At 38.1% G+C, this 24,689-nt stretch overlaps 1 protein-coding gene across 2 annotated transcripts in view; it reads right to left on the bottom strand.

Annotated features, from left to right (window-relative positions):
• ZNF385B (zinc finger protein 385B) overlaps window positions 1-16,079 on the bottom strand; it is a 250,822-nt gene extending 234,743 nt beyond the window's left edge. For both annotated transcript variants that reach the window (XM_087919880.1, XM_087919881.1), the window contains exon 1: window positions 14,493-16,079. The gene's annotated coding sequence lies outside the window, so the exon portion shown is untranslated. The remainder of the gene's footprint in view (window positions 1-14,492) is intronic.
• Window positions 16,080-24,689: the final 8,610 nt, after the last annotated feature.

Raw genomic sequence — 24,689 nt, 5'->3', positions numbered from 1 at the left:
GCCAGAAAAGGAAGAGATCGCCTCCCATGCGATCAACTGGCCAGCTCTGTTATCAGTTTGCCAATCAGTTTTACGATAGGACAAAAAAACCTGCGGCGATGGAGAAGGTCTCAGATGTTTCTCCGCTTGCCTAGCAGCACTTGGGAAAATGTTTATCCCAACGTTGCAGAAGAACGGAGCCCCGCTCTCCTGAAGTTGCAGCTGCCCAGATCCCCAGAAGCTGATTGAAGCAAGGGTAGCTTTTGTAGAAAATCGCTAAACGCTAACGCTTTCAGAGACATAGCTTGTGACTTAAAGAAGCTGAGTCAAAGCTGGGGATTCTCCCGGGGGCTGGCTTTTTATATACAAGTACAGACTCAGCTAATGACGACATATGAAGGAGTCTACCCATCCTGGGCTCTAGCTGCAGCATGGAGGAGAAAGGAGGTAGCCGCAGCTGCTTTAACCGCCCAGGCGTTGGCCTGGTGTGTTCTGCGGAAATTTTGTTCTGCCTTTTTGTCCTCTGTCTTAAGGACCTCTGCTATGTCACCTGATATTGCAGAGGGAGACACCAAGGACACCAAAGATTCATCCAGAGGGGAAAGTTGAAGTGACTCAGAGAGGAAAGGAGCCATATTGAAAAAAAAATTATCATTGCCCCCTGGGGTGGGGAAGGTTCCAGGCTGTGCCCATTGTCTCTGAGCTACGTCCAAAAAGAACTTGGGACAAGGAATCTCCTGTTGGAGAACTGTAGGTTCAGAAAAAACCCTGCTGTTGGGTTCCTGAGTATCAGGTGAAGCAGTTGGTATAGTGGGCGGAGGATCAATTTGGGCAGTGGTCCTAGCCTTGTGAAGAGGGATTTAAACAGTCCCAGGCTAAACAGACCTGTCAACGGTGGTGGATCAGGTGACAGGTCCTCATCTGATGAGAACCCCTGCTCCCCCTGAATTTCCTCCTCCCTCCCAGATGCTCTTCTTCTGATGGAGTGGGCTGGAGAAGCCTCCCTCTGGTGCCTCGAAAAACCCATGGAGGCCTGGTATTGCACTGGCTACAATGGCTGAGGATCAGATCTTGGGGAAGAAGACTGGCTCCTCCCCCTCAGGGAGGAGGCTATCCCATGAGAAATGGCCTGAGCAATAAGGGCTTAAGATCCTCTGATAATTCAGGGGCCGCCCTATCTGCTGAGCGCATCCCTGCTGCAGTTGGAGTAAGACAGGTGTTGCAGTCCTGTCTCTGACCTGCAAATCTGCAGGACGAGGAAGAATGCAATCAAAAGAAAATCTCTGAGTTTGGATTTCCTCAGCAGGAGGGATAAATTCCTGCTCCCTATCTCCCTCTGGCATCCATGCCCAGGGAACTGCAGGCAACTCCTGTGCTAAAGGCTGTTGGGGGAGGGGGCTAACAGGTACTGGCTGCGGGGAGAGGGTATACCTCTGCTGGTCAGCTTGCTTCTGAGCACTGGAGAACTGCTTTTCCAATGCTCTTTGCCTCCTTTCTTCTGCTCTTGTGGGCTTTCTGGAATAAACAGCCTTTGCCTTTATCCTGTTAGCAGTCTCCTTACTTGCTGATCTGGCCTTCCTGGGACTCTGCTTGGATCGTTTTGCACTCATGGGCTCCATGCTGCTTTGGTCAGCCATGCTGCTAACGACTGCAGGGTGGAGAGCTCTCTCAATCCTCTAATCCTGCTGCTTCAAGGGGAATTCCAGGCCTGGAAACCTTCCCTAGGCTGTAGCAGTGGTGGCCCTACCAGTCTCCTAGACAGCCTGCACAACTCGCCATGCAGCCAAAATGGCAGCTGCCTTCCTCGAAAATCAGCTGGAGGCCTTGAAATGAAAGCGGCTACTCTGGAGCTACCCAGTTAAGCCTGGGAGCTCCACAACGTGCTGGGGGCAATTGCAGCTTCAGTGCCCCCCCTGGGGGTGGGAGATCATTTTGGGGCTCCCTCGTGACTGCCTAGGCTGTTAGGCCTTCAATTGGTAGTTCAGGGGTGCTGCGAAAAATGGAGCAGGCAGAAGTTTCAATTGCTGCCTATTTATGATGATTTGGATACTTTGAGGGATTTTTTTGCAAACGTTTGGGAGAATCCACACTTTAAACTGCTGCTTTCTGCTGAAATTGTTGGAGCCAACCTTTGCCAAGTCTCTATAGGGCCAAGACTGAGTCATGACTGGGGCTAGGGGGCTTCCTGCCCCAACAGGAAGAGGTGTGGCAAAGATTGATGACTCAGTGTCTGGGCAGAAAGGCAGATTCAACCCATATGTGTGGATTATCCCAAAGGCATGCTGGAGAACACCTATTTTTTACTACTTTTGGAGGAAAATAGTCAATTATATAAATATGATTGTACAACAAACCTAAAATTTTTAGAAGATAATATTCTCTTGAACTACATACTTGGTATCTGGAATCTGACAACTGGACAATGTAAATGGATCCTCCCTTTGGCCTTTTCCATGGCCAAAAGACTGATACTGTGGAAAAATAAATGCAAGGTTCTTTTCACTTAATGGACTGATTGTACTTGCTATCTATGAGCAAACTGCCTATACTCTAGATGTAGACCTTGTATTTATTTGTTTGTTTGTTTGCCACCTGTCTTGCAGTGAAGCAACTCCGAGCAGCTTATAATAGTAGAAGCAACAAAACCATACAGACACATATAACTGCAATAAAAATACAAATTACAAATTAAATGGATAAATTAATGAAATATGTTACTCATACATAGTGTAGGTTAAAAATGACTATTATTATATGATAGTTACATAAATGTATTAAATATATAAGTATTTGAATAATATTTACATTAGATAAGCTTATATAAAATTGTAACTGTTTACTGTTAAAATTATTTACTATATTATATTTTTTCTTCATTGTATATTTTTTACTTTCTTGTTAAAGACTTTGTTATTAAGTAAATAGCAATAAAAATAATTTTAAAAAAGGCTTTGCTTGTCAGAATCTGGAAGTGAAGGTTACAAATGGTGACCATGTGACTATGGCATACTGTGATGATGTAATCCCTAGCCAGTTGCCAAGCACTTGAATCACAAACAAGTGACCATGGAGAGTGTGATGGATTGTGCAGCTGGAGAAGGAATGGAGGGAAGGAATCTTGGTAATTACACCATAGCTTCCCTGGGAGAAGGCAAAAAAACATTTCAGAGCAAAGTAAGAAACTACGCAGACCTGAACTCATTGCAGGAGGGAGGAAAAGGTTCATGCTAGTCATACTCTAAAATATCTCATGACATTTCTATTAGGTTAAGAAGTTATAGTTGTAGTCTGTCAAGATTCTGTCTATTAGATGTAAGCAAATAAAGAACTAGACTTAATCGGATTTCATTGTGTCATCTTTGGGCTTAGGCGTGACAAGGAGACCGCAATGGTTGTAACTATGGGGACCAGTTATAAGTACTCTTCATTCAGCACCATCGTAATTTTGAATGGTTGCTGAACAAGTGGACGTTAAACGAGGACTACCTGTACTTGGCACCTTTAAAAAAGCATAGCAGGAAACAAGCAGCAAACCAAAAACCAAACTGCCAAAATTCAACAACAAAACGGTGATTATTCAAAATAAATTAGATATGTTAAGTCTCTGATACGTATAATGTCCATTATTCTAAATAACCTTCTGAAATTAACAGTGACTTGAAAATTTTAATTCCATTTAGTCTGCTGATATCACTGCATTACTGTAAGATCCCAGCATTTCTCAGGAATAGAGTTGCATATTCTAAAAATTATAGTGTGGACTTAATTGAAGGAAACTTGCCCATCTTGCTCTGTAGATATTTAGGTGGAATTCAATTAAATCTTAGCTGATGGAACTGCTTCCATGAGCTGAGTGAGGAGTCAAAGTTCTTTCTTCTATATGCCCTCAAAATCCACTCCACAAAATTGACTGTTAATTTCTACACTGGGGGAAGCGGGAAATATGGGAGGCCATAAGCACAAAGAAAAGTCTCATTATATCAGCAGACTTTATTCTAAATATGACTCTATAGTATCCTGCTCTGAAATATTCTGAAACACTGAACAATAGAAGTGTAATACAGCAGCAGAGATTAGGGCTAGCAAACTGAATGCTCAACTGGCTGTGCTATTGTCCAGAAATTACTATAGTTTGGCTGTGTCAACAAAACATATTAAACACCTTTGATGAGCAGTAATCTGAAGTGCCCGAAGCATTAACAAAATACTTGCTACTATGAGAAGTTATTCTGACAGTATAACAATACTATTACAAAAAGACTTCCGGTTTGAAGGGCTTCGGCGACAGACAGAAATCCGCGATTGTGCGTGGTTTCTGTCTGGGCTCGCCGCTGGAGCGCCCCGAGCCGGCTGGTCTCGGGGCTAAGCCATCCCGTAGAGGTGGTGAAGAGGGGGGAGACTGCCAACAGGGTCGAGGAGAGCCGCATCTCTCCTCCTCAGCTAACCATTACTCCCTTTCCCGAAGGCAGTTGCAGCGGTGGTCAGAAATGTCCACCTCAAAGAAGAACTCGACCGGAAAAGAATGTGCAGGAGGAAGATAAGAAGTGAAAGTTTTGGCTGACCAGGTTAAATTGTAAAAGCAACAACCAAGTTATCCTGGAATTTAAACTTACCAAAAATAACATCGCTCCCAAAGAAGAGTTGGAAGCAGCGAAGGAAAGGGAAAAGGGAAAGGCTTTTTTTTTTCCTTCTCTCTCCTTCCCTATACTGACAACTAAGAGACTTAAATAAGAAATCGGAAAAGTCCGCTTTGACATCAATAGGCAATTAAGCTGAAAATAAAACAAAATGCCAAAGGGATAATAAAGATTTCTGGACATTAAAAACTTTCTTTTTCATAAGCAGGAAGGGAGAGAAAAAGAATAAGGGCAGGATCTGGAAGAGGGAGGAGATTGCCTGGAATTAAAAAGAATCTAAAGTAAAACTTCAACAAGACTTCTAAAAGATACATTTTAACTGAAACTTTGCAACTAAATAGTAACCCCAGGAAGAGAAAGTGAAAAAAAGAAGAACAAAAACGAAACAGCTTGCATGTATTTGGATTATTTGGTGATCTTTGGATTTTTGGTTATTATATCTGAATGACTAAAATCAACTGGGTGGTTGTTTAAAAATTTATACAATGGCACCACTTCTGGATGAATTGAAAATGGAACTTAAAAAGTACAAAGGAGATGCACAAGAAGGGAAGGGTCCTTCTGGCTTCGTTTTTCAATTCTTAGAAATGGAGATTTGGAACTATGAGAAACAACAAGAAATGTCTGCAGAACAAGAAGACTGGGACAAAGAAGAAGCCATCTTTAATGAACAAGTAATTCTATGTGAGGAAGAAGAAGGAAAGGGGAGAAAGAGAATGGAAAATTTAAGACTTAAAAAAACAACCAAAGAAAAGAAAAATAATTCAAAAAATAAGTATAATACTGGAAAGCAACAGAAAAGGGGAATACAGAAGAGAGAAATAGAGATAGAGAGACAAGGGGGTAAAAAGGGGAGAGAGAAGAGAGGGAAGAAGGAAAGGAAAAGAAGTTACCAAAGGACTGGAGCAAGATATAGAGAAACAGGACCTATTTAGAGATAATGGGTGAAAATCTAACTGAAAAGGGCATTCTGTAAAGGTACAGAAGATTGTATTGTTATATTAGTACTAGAAATAACTTTAGAAAATTGGAAACAACGTATGATTAAAATGAGGGATAACATAGTTAGTGTAATTTAGTGAAATGTTTGTGAATAAAATAAGTGAAATAAAATAAATGAGAAAATTGAATTAGGAAGGAACAGGAACATTTTAATTAGTTAATGTTTTATAAAATATAAGTGGGGGGGAATTAACTATGGAAAGCTTATAATTGTTCCCATAGAAGTATGATATTTAATTGAAAAGTAATGTTAAAGATGTTAAGACTTTAATGAATATTAATATTAATGATAGAATTGAATTAGAATGGAATGTTGTTTTAATTATATACATTTAGAATTTTTTTTCTTTTTTTAAGAATACAGTGTGTATTTTAAGAATGTACTAATCAGAATCCGAATGGAAGTTATGTATTATATTGAATGTTACAACTTTAGGGAAAAGATATAAAGGTGTCATACTCCAATCAGTAACTACAGGAGAAATTTTGTTTAATGAGAAAAGATAATAGATAATTGAAACAGGACAGACAAAAAATATAAATACAATGATTTGAATTGAGATAAGATAATTAAAATAAAATTGAGAAAATTAAAAGAGGGGAGAAGCTATGCAGAAAATGTAAAATAGTAATAAGATATGGAATAGAATATAAAAATGAGCATGAACCTGAATTTGTGTCTGTACAAAGAAATGTAACATGGGATTATGCTGCTTTCAAAAAAGATGTTTTATTTGTATTTTTTTTTCTCTTTGTGAAAACTCAAATAAAATTTACAAAAAAAAATACTATTATAAAAAGAACAACAATTGCCATACTCAGATTGATTTACAAGGATGATGCATCTACAAATGTCAGCAGATAAGTTTCTCTAATGCATTTTTAGCAAGTTTTTTTTAGAAGTCTTTTCAAATGCATCCTTTTTGAGATAAGACAACTACAAGGCAAAAATAAAACAATAAAAATATAAAGTTTAGTCGATTCAATCAATTAGTTTAGGATTTTAAGATTTCCAAGTAGAGACTTCTTTGAAAAACCAGTAAAGTTATCTATATTATATAACAATTTGGAAAAAGTGCTGAAGTGTTATAATAAATTGAATTTGTTTCTTTTGATTACTTAATGTTAAATTATTTTGCCCTCATATCTTCATTCCTCTCTTTTTTCTTTAAGTACAGGATAATTAAAAGTGATATAATTTTCTATTTCTTTAAAAAAAACTTTCTTCAGAATTGCCAAAGAGATGCATCTAGAGAATTAGGTTCAAATGTAATTTTATTATGCTCAGGCAACCTAAACTAAGTATATCAGTGCAACTTCTTCCAATTTTTGGTTTAACTGCAAATAGAGGGAGAACGGTGCAGCAAAAGCACTTTCTACATTCAACAAATTCACTGGGTATAATTGTCTATGGATTGTCTTTAAAATAATTTAGGGAAATATATATATATAGTTACATTTTTAAAAATTAGTCACAAGCACAGCTCAGTCAGAAAAAGAAATGAGAAAAATGGTTCCAGATCATATTTTTTTTTGCCTTTTGCCTATTAAAATCATTACATTCTGACATGGCCATTGCCCTTATGTAGCACTATAAAATAGAATGATTCTATATTATAATAAAATACCTCCTTCTGTATCATAAGTAAAACATCTATGGTATTCTATGCCCATCTGGCTGAAAACAAACAAACAAAAGTTGTTGTGAAACCAAACTGGACACATAATTTCTCCTCTTGAAAAGGGAGTGCTGATATTGGTGGAGATATTTGGTAATTATATAACTGCTACCACATTTAATTTAATTTCAAGTAAGAATTTCATAGAACTAGGCTAGGAAAATTATCTCATGTCTAGTAAAACCTTCACATCTGCCCATGGGGCTTCAAGTGACTCCTTTCTTTCCTGTTCCTCCAAATAAGCAGCAATTCATGGGGCTCTGTTCTGCCTTCATCCTTCCCACAACAGGAAAATAAGGAATAGTGTAATCAATATAATGCCATAACTTCAGAGCAATCAATGAAGAGAAGCTAGAAATGGTAGGATTATAGCACTCAAGTGCTTAGAATATCCCAAGGAAGGAGATGGGGAACTCAAGTGACTAATCACTTTAAAAGAACCCAAATCCTGAAACAGTAGATTCCAGGGAGTTTCATTACATTAATGGATTGGCTTTGGCATTACATTCCTCCAAGCACTGACATCCTCTTCTTGCCATCAGGTAAAGTAGAGAACCACCCAGCCCTCTGGATAGTTCCTATTCTCCACCACTATTGTACAAGGCAGTGATTCAGGGCTATGTATATGGTAGGGCAGTGGTAGCTAACCTTTTTGAGCTCCTGTGCCAAAAATTGTGTGCGCGCTTGCACGCTCATGCTTGCACGCCAGTACCCAGAAGGCAATGCACGCCCCCCTACATCCCCTACGCATGCATGTGCAATCACCACCCCCACCACGCCCTTACCTGCACTGCACCTCATAGCTGATTTTTGGCCGGCTTAAGGCCTTTTTCGGCCTCCCAAAGGCTTGAGGAAGGCTTCTGCAGGCTTCTACAAGCTTTGTAGGCTGAAATCTAGCCCTGTTTCATCACTTCCTGTTTTTACAAAAATATCGGAAGTGACGAAATGGGGCTAGATTTCAGCCTACAAAGCTTGTAGAAGCCTGCAGAAGCCTTCCCCAAGCCTTTGGGATGCTGAAAAAGGCTTCAAACTGGCCAAAAATCAGCTATGAGGTACGCACATGCGCAGTGAGGTAAGTTTGCCTGTAGCTCGCGTGCTGGCACAAATGGCTCTGCATGCCAACAGCTCGCCATCACGGTGGTAGGGGTCTTCCAGATGGTAACTCTTCAATTCTGAATACAAGTTAAAATGCATCCAAGATTGATTCGGAATATTTTGACTATTTTCAGATCTATTTAGATAATAAAATTTTATGCTATGGACACATTTATATACATATCTGTATGTTTCAGTCAATGTCAGTAATGAATCTCAACTTGCTTTTCCCAGCCAATAGCTGACCCAGAACATTCGCTAATAACTGAATGTTCCACAGATACATCAATTTCCCACTTTCTACACAAATAGAAGAGATTTAATATCTACCATTTCTAAGTTTGCAATGGTGACAAACCATGGCAAACCATTATTTTCCAAGCTTCCAAACACTGACACACATTCTGCATTTGAACTTCTTATTAAGGCAACCACTCAAGAGCTGGGAGATAGAACAAGTCAAGCATCTCTTCCACTCTGACCACGCAAACTGCCCCTTCAGATATAAGCACAGACAGATTGCCCTGCGATGGTACACCCATGTCCAAATATAAAACCACTGGTAAATCCTCCATTAAGCAGTTTATCTCATGTCATTCACAATGTTATTCCTAGAAGATTGGAGACATCCTACGGAATGCCCATGCAATGCCAAAACTGCAGTGGGACAATCTACTGTCAGCACTCAGTAATATTCTTGTTTTGGGCACATGCCAATGCCAATGAAGAATTAAAGTCTGGCATTATATTCATAAAAAGATACACATCTCAGAGCAGCAAAAAATGAAAGTATGTGCAAGTTGTTTTTACTAATTAATTAATATTTCACTTTTATTTACCTTTATAAACAACTCAAATTGTCTAACATATCTAATTACTCCTTCTTCCTCCTATTTGCCTCACAACAACCCTGTGAAGTGAGGTAGACAGAGTATGACTGGCCTCAATGGTTAAGGTAGGATTAGAACTCATGTGGTTTCTAGCCTAGTGCCTTAACCACTAGACTAAATTAAATCAGTCCTCAATTGCCTGAGTATATGTACAGTTCACAAGTCTTCTCCAAGTCTTTGTTACTAGAAGAAAGATTGACGAGTGCTTTTTGAAATTCAATTATCTAAATATAGTAAATGGTCTTCAGAATTTCTTGAATATTGCCCTATCTAAACTTAATTTCATGCTATTGATTTTGTCATATGAAATTACTGTGACATTACATGAAAAATCAGGTTATACATTTTTGTCATTAATTTACTGAATTTATTACCTTCATATTCCTGGCAAAGCCATGTTTAATATTTGGAATCCAAGGATGTCCATCTGCCAATTGTTGAGAGAACAAATTTCCTGTGAAGCCTTCTAGGTATGCCAAAAATGTATACAGAAGATTTGGATGAGCTTATAGAGCAAATTTGGGAGTATGATGCAGAAGGTATAACAGGAAGAAGTGCCATTGTGATTTGAGATTGAATGATAATGTTGGTTGGAATCCAGACATAGAAATGGATGAAAAAAAATATACTTTCCAAAAAAATGAAACTATGACTGATTTTTACATTTTACATCTTATGTTTGTTACTCTCTAAAGATGAGGTATGTTGACTATAATTAACATGAGTTCACAGTCACACTGTGTCATTTACTTCTGAACTTTTTCACTAATAGATATTTTTATGTACAGCCTCCATATGATCCCTCTTTTCTAACTCAAAAATAACCAGAGAGATGTTGTTTTAGATAAACTTAAATTAAAGTTTGAAGACAAAATAATATACTATCATATTCTTATAACTTAAAATTACTGTATTTGTCACTATTGAAATCATCCTTACAAAACAGATTCATTTTGAACAACATACAGTTTTTAAGAACATACAGTTTCATAAGCACCATTATAAAAAAATGTGAAGAAATTAGCTAATGCTAGCAAAGGATCAGTAAAAAATGATTTCTAACATATTCCCATTAGAATGCTAAGATCAGCCCAATGTTATTTACTCAAAAGAAAAGAAAGGTATCACAGTTCCAGCATCATTTTCATTTCTCTTATATTTTTAGAATGCATTTAAAACAATTGGTAGGTTTTCTTTCCAGACTATTTTAATGAAATATTTCTAAAAAAATGTAGCAATTAATTTGCAAATCTACCTGAAGATTTATAAGAGATGCAGTCAATTTGACACTTCTATATTGTAAAAGAAGTAGCAGAAGAATAATCAATAAACCTTTTCAACTAAATTTACTCAAGTCTTTATTCTGGTAAGCTATCTCACTAACTTTTGCCTGACTTTCTCTACATGAAATGCATGATGTCATCATTACACATATCATTATTTAGCCTTTCCCTCCATTTAAACATATAGTTCCTTCACACTGCTATTTAAATTCTCCATTAAATTCTTGCAAACCCATATCTTTAATTATCAAGTATGCATTTTTGAAACAGAGGTAAAATTAGTCACAATCATGGACTCAGCATTCATACAGCGTTTGAATAAATATACCACCTAAAGAATGGGAACTATCCAACATGCTAATGAATATCTCTTACATATCTGTAATTTTAAAAGAACTCTATTAACTAAAAGAAAGAAGAGCATTTATAGTTATTTTTTGTTTGAGCAATTAACTAAAGTGGTGTCCGGAAGTCCATGTGTTATAATTGCTTACTAGCCAGATGTTTTCTAGGCAGGGATCCAGGGACAACATGCTGTAATACCTTTTATCCTATGATTTGTGCTTCTCATCCAGAGCATTCCCTTTCATCCCCAGAGCGTTCAACCTCAGAATTCTACACTGTTTCTAGCATTACTGACTCTGCAATTCGTTAATGTTTAGTTTACTCATACAAAATGTATAAATTAACATTACATTTAGTAAGCCATGCCACATAGATAGATAGATAGACAGACAGACAGATAGATGATAGATAGATAGATAGATTGATTCTAGTAAACTCATCTAAAATACCTGCATAAAATTAAGTTGATAGTTTATTTTACATCTTCTTCCCCTATTCATAAATCAGATAGATCAAAGTGAATTCAAAATAAAACATGTATCAGTTACATCAATAGAAATCATTTCTAAATTTATCCTGAACTTTTTGTCAACAAATGCCCACATTTACTCTATTCAATTTATAATAAGGTTACAAATTCTTCAGTAACTTAAGGCTTTCCTTAACAGGACAGTTCCAAGTGGGTAAATAGCTTTAAATTGGAGCTATTTATGAATTAGTAGAGTTTGGAACACTGGAAAGTATTATCATAGAATAATCTTACAAAAGTTAATTGATGCTTCATTTCTTTATAAAATTTTTACAGTCATGTTCAGAGAGACACATCTGGACGATATGGCAGTCCTCAACAAGCACTCACATTTTCATGTTTCTTAATTAAAAGTTTGGGGGACATATTTTCAAAACATTAATATTTCCCTAGTTTCCTGTTAGCCTTAAAGTACTTATTTTGGATAGTGTATACAGTTCTAAGAATCATATTTTTATTTGCTAGTAAGCCTTACAAATTCGAAAACTTAGAACATTAAAATACCTTAACTAACTTTCAGGAATGTTCCTCAAGGATTGGGTGTTAAAAGTATGCAAAATGTTTTTGCAAATTGAAAATATCTCACATTTCCAATATATTGTTCCTACTAGTTCAAGCCTGATACTGCTCTCATCTAAATTTGAAACAGATGTTTTCAGCTCAGAATGAGAAGGTCTCAAGCTTAGGTGTCATATTGAACTTGAAAAAAATGTTTAAACTCAAATCCTTAACAATTCAAAATGTTTTGCATAACCTTGTTGCATGCCCTGTGATTTGAAGATCTGGTCTAGGTAAAACCTTTGGACTACAATACATACACATGTGAACTCATCTGTTGTGTAATCAAATCAAGGATGATTTCTTCAAGCAGGCTGATCCCTAGTTGCTGAAGAAATTCCCCTTTTCAAGAAGTACCAAAGCTTTTTATAAAGCAGCCGAGATATGTAAGGCCAAGAGAACAATTAAAGCTGTATCTCTTTCAACATGAAGACCAAAAGCCTTTAGAACTTTTCCAAGTAAGGAGTTTTAAATCTAAGAGTCCCTTTCCGCATTTAACCATGGCATAATATGCCCCAGCAACCTCTTTCTTCTGACATATCCTCAAATTATTACAGCACTTCCAACTCATCCCAAACCAACAACTTCAGTCATCCTTAGCTATTATAATATGTTTAAACAGAATTTTCGCTTTTAAGCCAAGTAAAAAAACCACAATGTTTTGTCATCGGTGAACCTGAGCCCCTTTGCAGACTATATGGATTGATATGGAAAAATCAAGTGTTTCCCATGGGATAAAATAATCCTACTGACCACTTTAAACTAGGACAGGGATGCCCTTCCTCTCCTATTCTGCTTTGGACAGTAGTAGAATTTGAGCCTTTCAAACTGGGCTCTGTCTTCTATACTTATCAGGTCTCTTAAGTGATCCACAGCTCAAAGGTTGGGTATTTTGTGAAGTACAAAAGAGAGAGTCAGTGTGGGGTCCATCTGCTGCTTTACAGCATATCTCTGTGTCTGTCAGCTGTCATTTGGGATCCTTTCTGAACCTGGGTTTAGTACTCTTCTGAAACAGGGCTACACCCATATTCATCACAAACTCATCAGTAATAGGGTTCATTTCAGAAACATTTACCAATACTCTAGAAGAGAACATTATTACAGAATAATATTGTTATTCTAAAATAGCCCTATTCCAGAAGAATGCACCCGTGTAAAACTCTTAAAACCAGAGCAAAGTTCTTACAGACGTCTAAACCAAGTAGGGGTTTTTGTTTTTTTTAATTGTAAATCAGCCAGAGGCATGCAAGTGTGATGGGCACTATGGAAATTGGATAAATAAAAGTAAAGAAATAAACTACTCTAGCCATCTGTCAAAATCCACATGCACTTCCAGTTCCATCTCAGATTAAAGAAAGTGACTGGTGGTACTTTCCCACTGATGGGTGACAGGGAAGGGAAAGGAAAAGAAGAGGAAGGGAAGCCAGCAACCCATCCCCTGTGCTCTGCAAATAGGGGCAGCACCACTTGCTGCCAATGTGGATGTTGTGACAAGAAGCGGATCATCGGTTAAGGGAAACCAAGTATAGTATAGTTCTCCCAGCTCAAGCCCCGGTGAATGGATCGCTGTTTAACCCACCGAGGAAGCCAAGTCGTTTGTTGCCCGCATACTTTTCAACGGCAAGAATAGTTTGTGTCACGCTCCTAAAACCTTGACCTATTTAGAGGAACCGAGAAAACGGCTTTTCCACAACCTCACATCTGTCTGCAACAGCGAAACTGAACTGAAGGAGAGATCCTGAGGGAAGAAGATGGGAAATGGTTGTGCCTGCACGCAGAGAACCCGCGCTCCATTTCACCCAGCTGCAAGCCCCGGCTCTAAACACGCGAGGCAAGGAAGGGAAGCGGCTTTTACGCACTCACACACACTCACCAAAAAAAAAAAAACCGTAGTTTGTTTCCAAAGGAAGATGCCCTGCACGGAAAAGCTCGCCTCTTCAGCAAACCTGCTGCTGCTGCTGCTGCTCTGCTGCTGCTGCTGCCGCCTCCGAGATGCCCAAAATCAACGCCACCCAAACGCGCGGTCAGCAGCCTGGCTTGGGAAAAGCTCGCCTCTTCAGCAAACCTGCTGCTGCTGTTGCTGCCGCTTCCGAGACGCTGCTGCTCGGGCTTCTCTAAGGGCTCAAACGCTCGCTCGCAAGCCTCGAGACTCCCCCACTTTTTTTTGGCACAGGCCGGGCGGTACGTACGAAAGAGCCCCTGGAATCGACACGCGCGGCTGTTTCGGAGAAAGCCGCCTCACGTCGGGGGTGCCTCAGTTCCGCAAGGCAGGCCTGGCCAGCCAAAGGGGGAAAAAAAGGCGCGCCTGAACGCCGAGCGCCCCCACCCTCCGCCGCCGCCCCCTTGAGCGACTCCAGGACCGCTCAAACTTCGCAGCCGATCGAGAGACTTTTTTTTTTTTTTAACCAACCCCGCCGCGGCCAAGGATCTCCAGCGGGGTTTCCGCTTTGGCACCGGAGCCCGGCGCTCAAACCGTCCCGCCTGAAGCTTCTTACCTCGCCCGAGGCACGGCAGGCGACCGCCTTTGGAAGGAAGTGCAGCGCCTTCTTCCACGGGCGGCCGTACGGTTTGGCTGAGCGCGCGCTTTTCTTCTCCCCAACCCGCCTTTCCCGAGAAGCTTCCTCTTCTTCTTCTTCTTCTTCAGACCTCTTTTTCTTTCTAACAGCCGGCCGAGCGGTGGCGCAACCCTGGACCACAGCGGCGCGGGGCCGGCGACATAGCCGCCGCGCGCATGCGCCCGACGTGGCCCTAAACGACCCTTTAAGGCAGCCAGGTGAAGCGCGCGCGTGAGTGCGGCCGTTTGCAGTTTCTTTGGTGCGCTTAAAACTCTTGTACGAAACGAGTCTCGGTAGAGAGAAAGAGAGAGGTGGCGAGGCGGAGGGGCTTAGCCTCTAATTTCTATGGGTGACCTAAATGGCGGTTTCGACACTGGATTCTCGTAACTTTTTCTTCAGCCCTAGTTGTAAGACTGAGGAAGCGCGCTCTTATACCCCCGCAGTAGTTCAGCTTCAGGATTCAGCGATCCCGACTTCAAAAGCTACTCACCTTCGCGGGTTTCCTCTCGTGGAAAATGAATTGATTTCCCTCGTCTTGCAGATCTATCGATCGGCAAGCCTTTAAGTGAGCAGAATAGATGCATTTGCTTCGGTGCACAAAGAGAGAGGCCCATTTTGGGAAGACGCTCTTTCCCTCCCGTTAGAAAATCCAAAGGAGACAATCTTCAGATTTGAGCACTTCTATAGAAAATCAAAGGTCAGTTTTTCAGATGAAAATGGGACATCATCCACATTCACTGTTGTTACTGTTTGTGCAAAGACACCCCAGCTGAATTAGCAATCCTTTCTGAATCCTTATCGCTAACATGTCAACGGGAAATAGATTTATATTAAGATTATTATATTTAAATGTTAAAAATATTATTAAAGCAACACGAAAGAAATGTATGTTGATATCTGTGATCTACTTTTATTAAATCAAGCTATGCTGAACAGCCTTGAGGAAAACCTTTGTATATTCAGTGTGAATTTGGAAAGGCCTGGAGGTAACATTCATGTTTTACATATTTTGTTCCTACAATCACTACATATGGCTTTGAAAAACTCCTGAATAAAATGCCTAAGAGCAATTGCCACTCAATGTAGACATTTTATTGAGACATTCTGTGTTCAGTTCATATAAGAAAAGTCAGGGAGCTGTAATACTGAAATACACTTTACAGCACTTCAGATTACTCAGGAAATTATTGGGCGAGTATAAGTGAACTGACAAGATTAAAAAACAAAAAAAGTATTTACTATCAGCTCCCAGCCTAAAAATTTTTTTGCTCCAATGCCAGTTGTTTTTCAGGAAATAAAGAGCAAATTACTTGTCATTGAGCTCCCAAATAAAAAAGATTAAATTCTGGTTTGGTTGGGGATTATATCTAAGGTAAATGGGATTATATCTAAGGTAAATGATGGAAGAATTAGAAAATATACTGTTTTTACCAATAATGTTTCTCATGGCAAAAATAGATTATATAAGATAGAACAAGTGCTATCAATATTTTCCAATGCTTATAAGAATGTGATTAAAAATGATATCTGACAAAAATCATGTTTAAGCGTGCTAACAAATTTTTTTTATATGCATCCTAGTCTTGAATACACTTATTCTAGTGGCATGCTCATATTTTCAAGAAGCCACTAGATAATATCTTAAAACTTCTGTGAAGTCCATGTCAGCTTAATGCTCCAAATCATAGTAGTAATAGTACTGCTGGTAGTATTCAGAAAATATTTTTTATTTATATTACAATAAAAGCATTTTAAAATATCACATAATATAGCATTTTGTTTATACTTTCTCCAACACATGATGAAAAATTGAAAGCAGGAAGAGCAGGGCACAGATAAACAGTGAGAGGAAAACATAGTGTACAGTTTATTGAATGACAAAACTCTTACAAATCCAAGTATTTAAATGTATGACTAATTTGATCATCATTTTTGCTTGGAATCAGTTGCACCACACCGCACTGGCTTCTGTGAAACTGTGCTAATGGCTATGCTGGTTGGCAACTGGCATGGAGTCCCAACCCATCTGGTGGACTTCACTAGAGAAAAGATTGGTTTTTAAGATATATTACAACTCTCATTTGATTCTAAACCATTTCCACGCAAATTATTTGTATGATACGCAAACATGTAGTTTCTGCCTTTGTGAGATTTGGATTCTCCTCTTCCAATGTGTACCAGCGAGGAACCTGCAAATATATAGTAACAATAAACCTTGATTCACAGCTAAAGTTAAGCAGCTATGTCATTCCAAAGAGGAAGCCTACAGAAAAGGTGACAGAATGCTATACAATCAGGCCAGAAACATATTAACGAGAGATCAGAGCAGCAAAAAGAAGCTACTATGAAAAGTTAAGGACTAAGTTCTCAGCAAATAAACCAGCCAACATGTGGAAAACTCTTAAAAACATCACTGGCTACAGCAAACCTCCTTCCCAGGCAGAAGGAAATCAACAACTAGCAGATGACCTGAATGTGTTTTACTGCAGGTTTGAAAGGAAACTACAGCCACCTATCTCCATCTCAAGCACACCAACAACAGCCAAGCATCCTACAGCTGACCCCAATCCATGGATTCACAATCTTTGGTAATCACAGAAAAAGAAGTGCAAGATCTATTTCACAGACAAAAGCCAGGAAAAGCACCAGGGCAAGACAAGATAACTCCTTGCTTAAAAGTCTGGGCTGACCAATTGGCTCCCATCTTCACCCGAATCTTCAATAAATCACTAGAAATGTGCCATGTTCCTTCTTGCTTCAAACACTCTACTAATCATCCCAGTGCCAAAGAAGCCCTCCATCAAGGAACTGAATGACTACAGACCAGTTGTTCTAACATCTGTAGTTATGAAAACCTTTGAAAGGCTAGTACTGTCCCAGCTGAAAACCATCACGTATCCGCTGTTAGATCGCACGCAGTTTGCATACCGAGCAAATAGATGGACAGATGATGCTATTAATATGGCTCTGCACTACATCCTACAATACCGTGAATCTCCAAATACCAATGCAAAAGTCCTCTTTGTAGACTTCAGTTAAGCATTCAATACCATCATTCCAGACATTCTTCTAACTAAATTAAACCAGCTATCGGTACCTGAACACACATGTAAGTGGATCATAAGCTTCCTAAGAGACAGGAAGCAGCAGTTGAAGCTAGACGGAATCACATCTGATACCTGTACAATTAGCACAGGGGCCTCCCAAGGCTGTGTGCTTTCTCCACTTCTCCCTATATACCAATGACTGCATCTCAAACGATCCATCTGTTAAAATACTGAAGTTTGTAGATGACATAACAGTGATTGGTCTCGTTCGAGACAATGACAAATCCACATACAGACAGGAGGTTGTACAACTTGCCTCGTGGTATAAGCGGAACAATCTGGAACTGAACACACTCAAAACCATAGAAATGGTATAGACTTTAGAAGAAACACTCCCATACTACCACCTCTTACAATATTAGACAACACAGTATCAACAGTAGAGACCTTCAAATTTCTGGGTTCGATTATATCACATGACCTAAAATGGACACCTAACATCAAAAACGTCATCAAAAAAGCACAACAAAGAATGTTCTTTCTGTGCCAACTCAGCTCAAACTGCCCAAGGAGCTGCTGATACAGTTCTACAGAGGAATTATTGAGTCTATAATCTGCACCTCTATAACTGTCTGGTTTCGTTCTGCAACCCAACAGGACAGACACAGACTTCAGAGGATAATTAGGACTGCAGAAAAAACAATTACTACCTACCTGTCTTCAACTGAGGGCCTGTATACTGCACGAGTCAAAAAGAGGGCTGTGAAAATATTTACAGACCCCTCACATCCCTGACATAAACTGTTTCAACTCCTTCCCTCAAAATGACGCTATAGAGCACTGCACACCAGAACAACTAGACACTAAAAGTTTTTTCCATCACTCTGCTAAACAAATGATTCCCTCAACACTGTCCAACTATTTACAAAGTCTGTACTACTATTATTATTAACCTTCTCATCACTCCTTATCACCCATCCCCTCCCACTTGTGACTGTATGACTGTAACTTTGTTGCTTGTATCCTTACGATCTATATTGACTGTTTCCTTGTATGATTTGATTGCTTATTGTACCCTATGACTATTATTAAGTGTTGTACCTTATGATTCTTGACTCTTGAAGAATGTATCTTTTCTTTTATGTATACTGAGAGCATTTGCACCAAGACAGATTCCTTGGCCAATAAAAAGAATTCTATTCTATTCTATTCTATTACAGTATACATTGCCCATGCTGTTCATTATGGCCTTCTGGGCTCCTATGGAGAGCAGGAAGAGAAAATGAGAATTACATAAGCTTCTAGCACTAGTTTTGATATAAGTCATCCTCAACATACAATTGAGCCCAAAATTTTCATTGCTAAGCAAGGTAGTTGTTAAGTGAGTCACACCCCATTTTTACCATGGTTGTTAAGCGAATCACTGCCATTAAATGAACCCTTTGGATGTTAAGTGAATCTGGTTTCTCCCATTGACTTTGCTTGCCAGAAGCTCTCTAGGAATATTGCATATGACAAGCCCAGAACCTTGGAACACTGCAGCTATTTTAACTACATGCAATTTGCTAAGCACATGAATTTTCATCACATGGCTGTGGGGTTGATATTAGAACTATTTTAGAAAAGAAGCATATAAATATTTTAAATTAAGTGGTTTTATACTTTTTTTCCTTTCAAGGAATTGTTCAAGACATTTCAAAATCCATGAAATTAAAAAGTTATCTGCTTTCTGCCTAGAATAAGAAGATTGTTTCTCAACTTTTAATACTATAATAATTTTTATATATATACAAAGGAGCAAAAATCTTTGAGGATAGTAATTAGTTTTGTAAATACCCTTTTAAATTAAGTCAGAGAACTGTTAAATAAGTCACGGAGTAGAACACAATCAAGTTGAATTGGAATTAAACTAGCCAGATAAATATTTAAGCTGGCTAGAAGATGTGTTTATAAGTGGCAGAAAAACACTATGCTATTTTTTGTTGTTGATAACTCTAAAATAGAAAAGAAAGGCACTTTAGCACTGATTGCATAACACTTCCACTGTACTTCAATCTGTGCTTTTGGAAAACTAGTTTTATTTAATAGCATGAACAATCACTTCATATGCTGTTTACAATTCCATTAATAACAAGACATGAAAGTCCCTCTTGTTTAATAGTTCATGTGAAAATGATTGATCTTTGATCTGTTCTCAGTGAGACACAGTGATCACAATCATGTTTCCCCTACAAATAAATATTCTGAATGCAGAAGTAAAAGGGGGAAAAAAAGTATTTACTTATAAGGGACACTGGCAGCTTTGCCCAAATCACAACTTCTTAAGCCCTTTACCCACTAACAGTTTATATCATTTTATTAACTTGACCAGTGAATTTGGGCTCATTTGGGGCTCAGCCCATGATTTAGGTTGCTTTCCATTGTCATTCTGAGTATTGGAATAAGACCAATTTCCCAGTGACAGTAATCTGACCCTGTCTTACCACAGTTTTAAGGTGTGTAATATTACCATGGAGAAGAGGTTAAGTGTATTTTAGACATGTTGGGCAATTTGGACATCCTTTCCCTCTTCATGGGCCAGCCCTACTTGCAACCATTTATTTTCCAAATTTGCCTTCTCCTGATCTCTGATTTCCCTTTATACTGGCATCTCCCCACTTCCTTTTTTTTTTCAAAAATTGTATTTGGGTTTTCACAAAAACAAAATACAAATAAAACATCTTTTTTGAAAATAGCATCGTCCCAGGTTATCACTTCTTCATACAGACACAAAACTCAATTTCATGCTCATTTTTATATTCTATTCCATATCTTATTACCATTTTATATTTTCTACATAGTTTTTCCCCTCTTCTAATTTTCTCAACTTTGTTTTAATTATCTCCGTTCAAATCATTATATTTATACTTTTGTCTGTCCTGTTACAATTTCACATTATCTTTTCTTATTAAGCAAATTTTTCCCTGTAGTTACCAATTAGAGTATGACACCTTTATATCCTTTAATTTTATCCATTCAAGCTCTTATTTAAGTTTCAATGTATAGCTTTAAAATTATAGCATTCAATATAATACATAACTTCCAATCGAATTCTGCTTGGTACATTCTTAAAATAGACACTATATTCTTAAAAAGAAAAAATTATATATATATATATATGTAAATAAAACACATTCCATTCCAATTCAATTCTATCATTAATATGCATTAAAATCTTAACATCTTTAACATTTCTTTTCAATTGAATATCATACTTCCTTTGGAACACTTATAAACTTTCCATAGTTAATTCCCCCCATATTTCTCACTTATATTTTTATAAATCATTACTAATAATTAAAAATGTTCTCTTTTAATTCTCTCAATCATTTTAATTCATTTATTTATTAACAAACATCCCACTGCATTACAATAAATATTTTATCCATCATCATATTTTCTAAAGTTATTTCTATTTGTAATATAACAAAGCTATCTTATGTACCTTTGCAGAATCCCTTTTACAATTAAATTTTCACCCATTATCTCTAAACAAACTTCCTTATATCTTTTCCGTTTCTCCATTTCTTGTTTCTGTCTTTTACAACTTCTTTTCCTTGCCTTCTTCCCCCGCTTCTTCTCCCTCCCCTTTTTACCTACTCGCTTCTTCTCCCTCCCCTTTTTACCTGCTCGTCTCTCTACTTCTAACTCTCTCGTCTGTAATCCCCTCTTCTGTTGCTTTCTAATATTATATTTATCTTTCAAATTGTTCTTCTTCTGTTTGGTTGTTTTTTCTAATCTTAAACCTTTTACTCTCTTTCCACCCTTTTCTCCCCTCCCCCACTTAAAATTATTTGATCATTAAAGATGGCTTCTTCTTTGTCCCAATCTTCTTGTTCTGCAAGCATTTCTTGTTGCTTCTCATAGTTCTAGATCTCCATTTCTAAGAATTGAAACACAAAGCCAAAAGAACTTCTCCCTTCTTGTGCGTCTTCTTTCCATTTTTTAAGTTCTGTTTTCAGTTTTTCTAAGAGTGATACCATTTTAAAAACTTTTAAACAACCACCCAGTTAATTTTAGTCATCTAGATGCAAAAACCAAAAATCACCAAGTAATCCAAATAATCCAAGGCTGTTTCTACTTGCTTCTTTTTTCCACTTTCTCTTCCTGGGGTTCTATTATTTTGTTACCAAGTTTCCATTAAAATGTATCTTTGAGGAATCTTGTTAAAATTTCACTGTAAGTTCCTTTTAATTACAGTTCCATTCCTTAATTCCAGGCAGCCTCCTCCATTTTTCCAGATCCTGCTCTTCTATTCTTTTTCCCCCCTCCTTTCCAGCTTTTAAAAACTTTTAAATGTCCAGAAATCTTTATTTATCCCTTTGACTTTTATCTTCAGCTTAGATGCCTATTAATGTCAAAGTGGAATTTTTTTTTTTTACTTTCTTGCTTAAGTCTCTTAGCTGTCAGTATAAGGAAGGGAAGAAAAAAAAACCTAATCCTTTCCCTTCTCTCTCTCTCCTTCGCAGCTTCAAAATCTTCTTTGGGAACAATGTTGTTAAGTTTAAATTCCAGGGTACCTTATTTGTTGCTTTTGCTGTTTGACCCGGTCAACCAAAACTTTCTCTTCTTCCGGTTTGAGCTTCTTCGGCGACAGACCGAAACCTCATCTCTCCAAGGCTTCGATCCGTGCTCGCCGCTGGAGCGCCCCGAGCCGGCTGGTTTCGGGACTAAGCCACCCCATAGAGGTGGTGAAGAGGGGGGAGACTGCCTGCAGGGTTGAGGAGAGCCGCATCTCTCCTCCCCAGCTGGCCATTACTCCCTTTCCCGAAGGCGGCTGTAGCGGTGGTCAGAAATGGCCACTACAAAGAAGAACTCGACCTGCTTCCTATTTTTGAATTAGGTTCTTCTCCAAGCTTCCAACAATGAGCAGGAAAGAGAACAGCTCTACTAATTTTGTTTGGGAAACAAGAGAAGCCATGGTTGCGCACACTGCAATACATCACAACACAACATAACTCTATAACACAACATGGTGGATACAGTTGCCCGAGTGATCATCAGTGCAGTACTCTAAGACTAATGAGGGATGTGGAACTGAGTGGTCACGGAAAAATCACTTGCTAGAGCAGAGATGCTAAACAGCACAGTTGTATTTTGGCTCCTCAGCCATCAGCACAGCATCTAGCATTGCCAAAGCCAGAATGGGCTAAGCAAAATGGGGCTTTCATCACCCCCAAGAGTGACAAGTAGTTGTAAAAGGCTGCTGGGATTGCAGCTGTATAATATGGATCCTGTGAGTATTGGCAGTTGTGCTCATGCATAATCCTCAAAAATCATACAAGTGACATCATCCATTTTATTTTTTAAAAAAGCTACCTCACAGTTGCAGAAGCAACAGGGGAAAAAATTAATACTTCCAAGGTTGACAGAACAAGCAAGACACACCGCTGGCAAAACCCAGATGTCTTTTGTGATTTAAATTGTCTTTTAGAGCAGAACAGGATTAGCACGCTTGAGAGAGTGCTACTCCTATTTTTTAAACATGGGTCTAGCACTTTTCCAGAAAAGTGTTGGATCCATGTTTGAAAGATAAAAATAGCACTTTAGGCACTAGGTACCAAAGTCTCCACAAAAGTCTGATGCGTAATCTCTCTTTCCAAATGGCCATTCTGGGCAGTGCTTCCCCTCTGTTCTGAAAATAGCTTTTGGCTTTGGAGGAAAGCATTCTTAATTTTTTCTTAAGCTCAGATCCAGAACTGAAGCAAACATCAGTCTATCTAACTACAAAAATGGACTGCTGCATTTTATAGCGAGATTCCACTTACATCCTTCACCTATCATATATATATATATATATATATATATATATATATATATATATATATATATATATATATATATATATATATCATATATATATATATATATATATATCATATATATATATCATATATCATATATAGTATATATATATAAGCCACCATGCCACAAATTCATCTATCATATGCCTCCCAAAATCCACTCTAGAGAATTTTCATGTCTTCAAAATGTATCTAGTGGCTAGATAGATAGGAAGAATTGTGAATATTTCTAGCTGTAGTTTTAATTCCACTACAGTATATAAGACTGGGCAGAACAGTCCATTTATAGGATACCTGAATCCTTTAGTGAAGTCCACATTAGCAAATGGTAAATGATATTGGGAAAAGAATGAATAGCCCCTCCTATTTTACCTTGTAGATTTAACTGATTGTGCCTTTAAGCCAGAGAGGTAATAAAGGTGAGTGTGTACGCCAGATGTGTTCTTTCAACCACTGAGTAGCAATCATACTTTCAATTTATCTGGGATTCATGGATAAAGATTTCCACAGCATCAGCAAGCTTAGCAGTCCCCATTTTAGAAATTAAGTCTTGAAAAAGTGAGAAATTGATTTTGAAAGTCCCAACTGGAGTTAAAATTGGCATTCATCTTGTTCTTCAGAAAGGCAATTTCATAACAATTTTATAAATTAACAGTGACTGTGCAGCTGTCCTCGAAAAATGGTCAATTCAGCTAGGGCAGAACATACCATAACTTCAAGGACTTCTCTTTTCCTACATGCCTGTTTCGTGTGTGTGTGTGTGTGTATAAAATCATCAAAGCATTGCATTTATGGAAATAAGATTTGCTATAAATAGTATAGAACCAAATCATTTAGATTATACAGGCAAACAGAATGAAGTAACCTCTAGTTATAATTTTCTGTCCTTTATATGCAAACCAATAATTTCCCTTTGCCACATTTATAATCAAGCAAGGGAAATTGGAGAATGTGGCATACACTGCCACGGGTATATTGAAGGCTAAGACCCCTCTTGAAGTTTGCATTCACCTCCAATTACCTTACTATAATATTATTCTTGGACAAGATATAAAAATATAGTAATGTAGGAGAAAGTCTCTGAAAGTCATACATATATTGTTCAAAAAGCCAACGCTATAAAGCATTAAAGAACAATACACATCTGCACAGAGTTAACCCTGATCTCTAGATGCAATCTAAGGATGTATAAAATTGCTGCCTTTACACAAGTCTTCTTGATTCTCTGACCAGAAAGAACATTAAAC

This window comes from Pseudonaja textilis, chromosome 1 (genome assembly GCF_049901715.1).
Source record: "Pseudonaja textilis isolate UNSWEBS1 chromosome 1, rPseTex1.2, whole genome shotgun sequence".
Classification (NCBI taxonomy): Eukaryota; Metazoa; Chordata; class Lepidosauria; order Squamata; family Elapidae; genus Pseudonaja; species Pseudonaja textilis.
The sequence above is the reverse complement of the archived record's forward strand: the minus strand, read 5'-3'. Positions and strand labels throughout refer to the sequence as shown.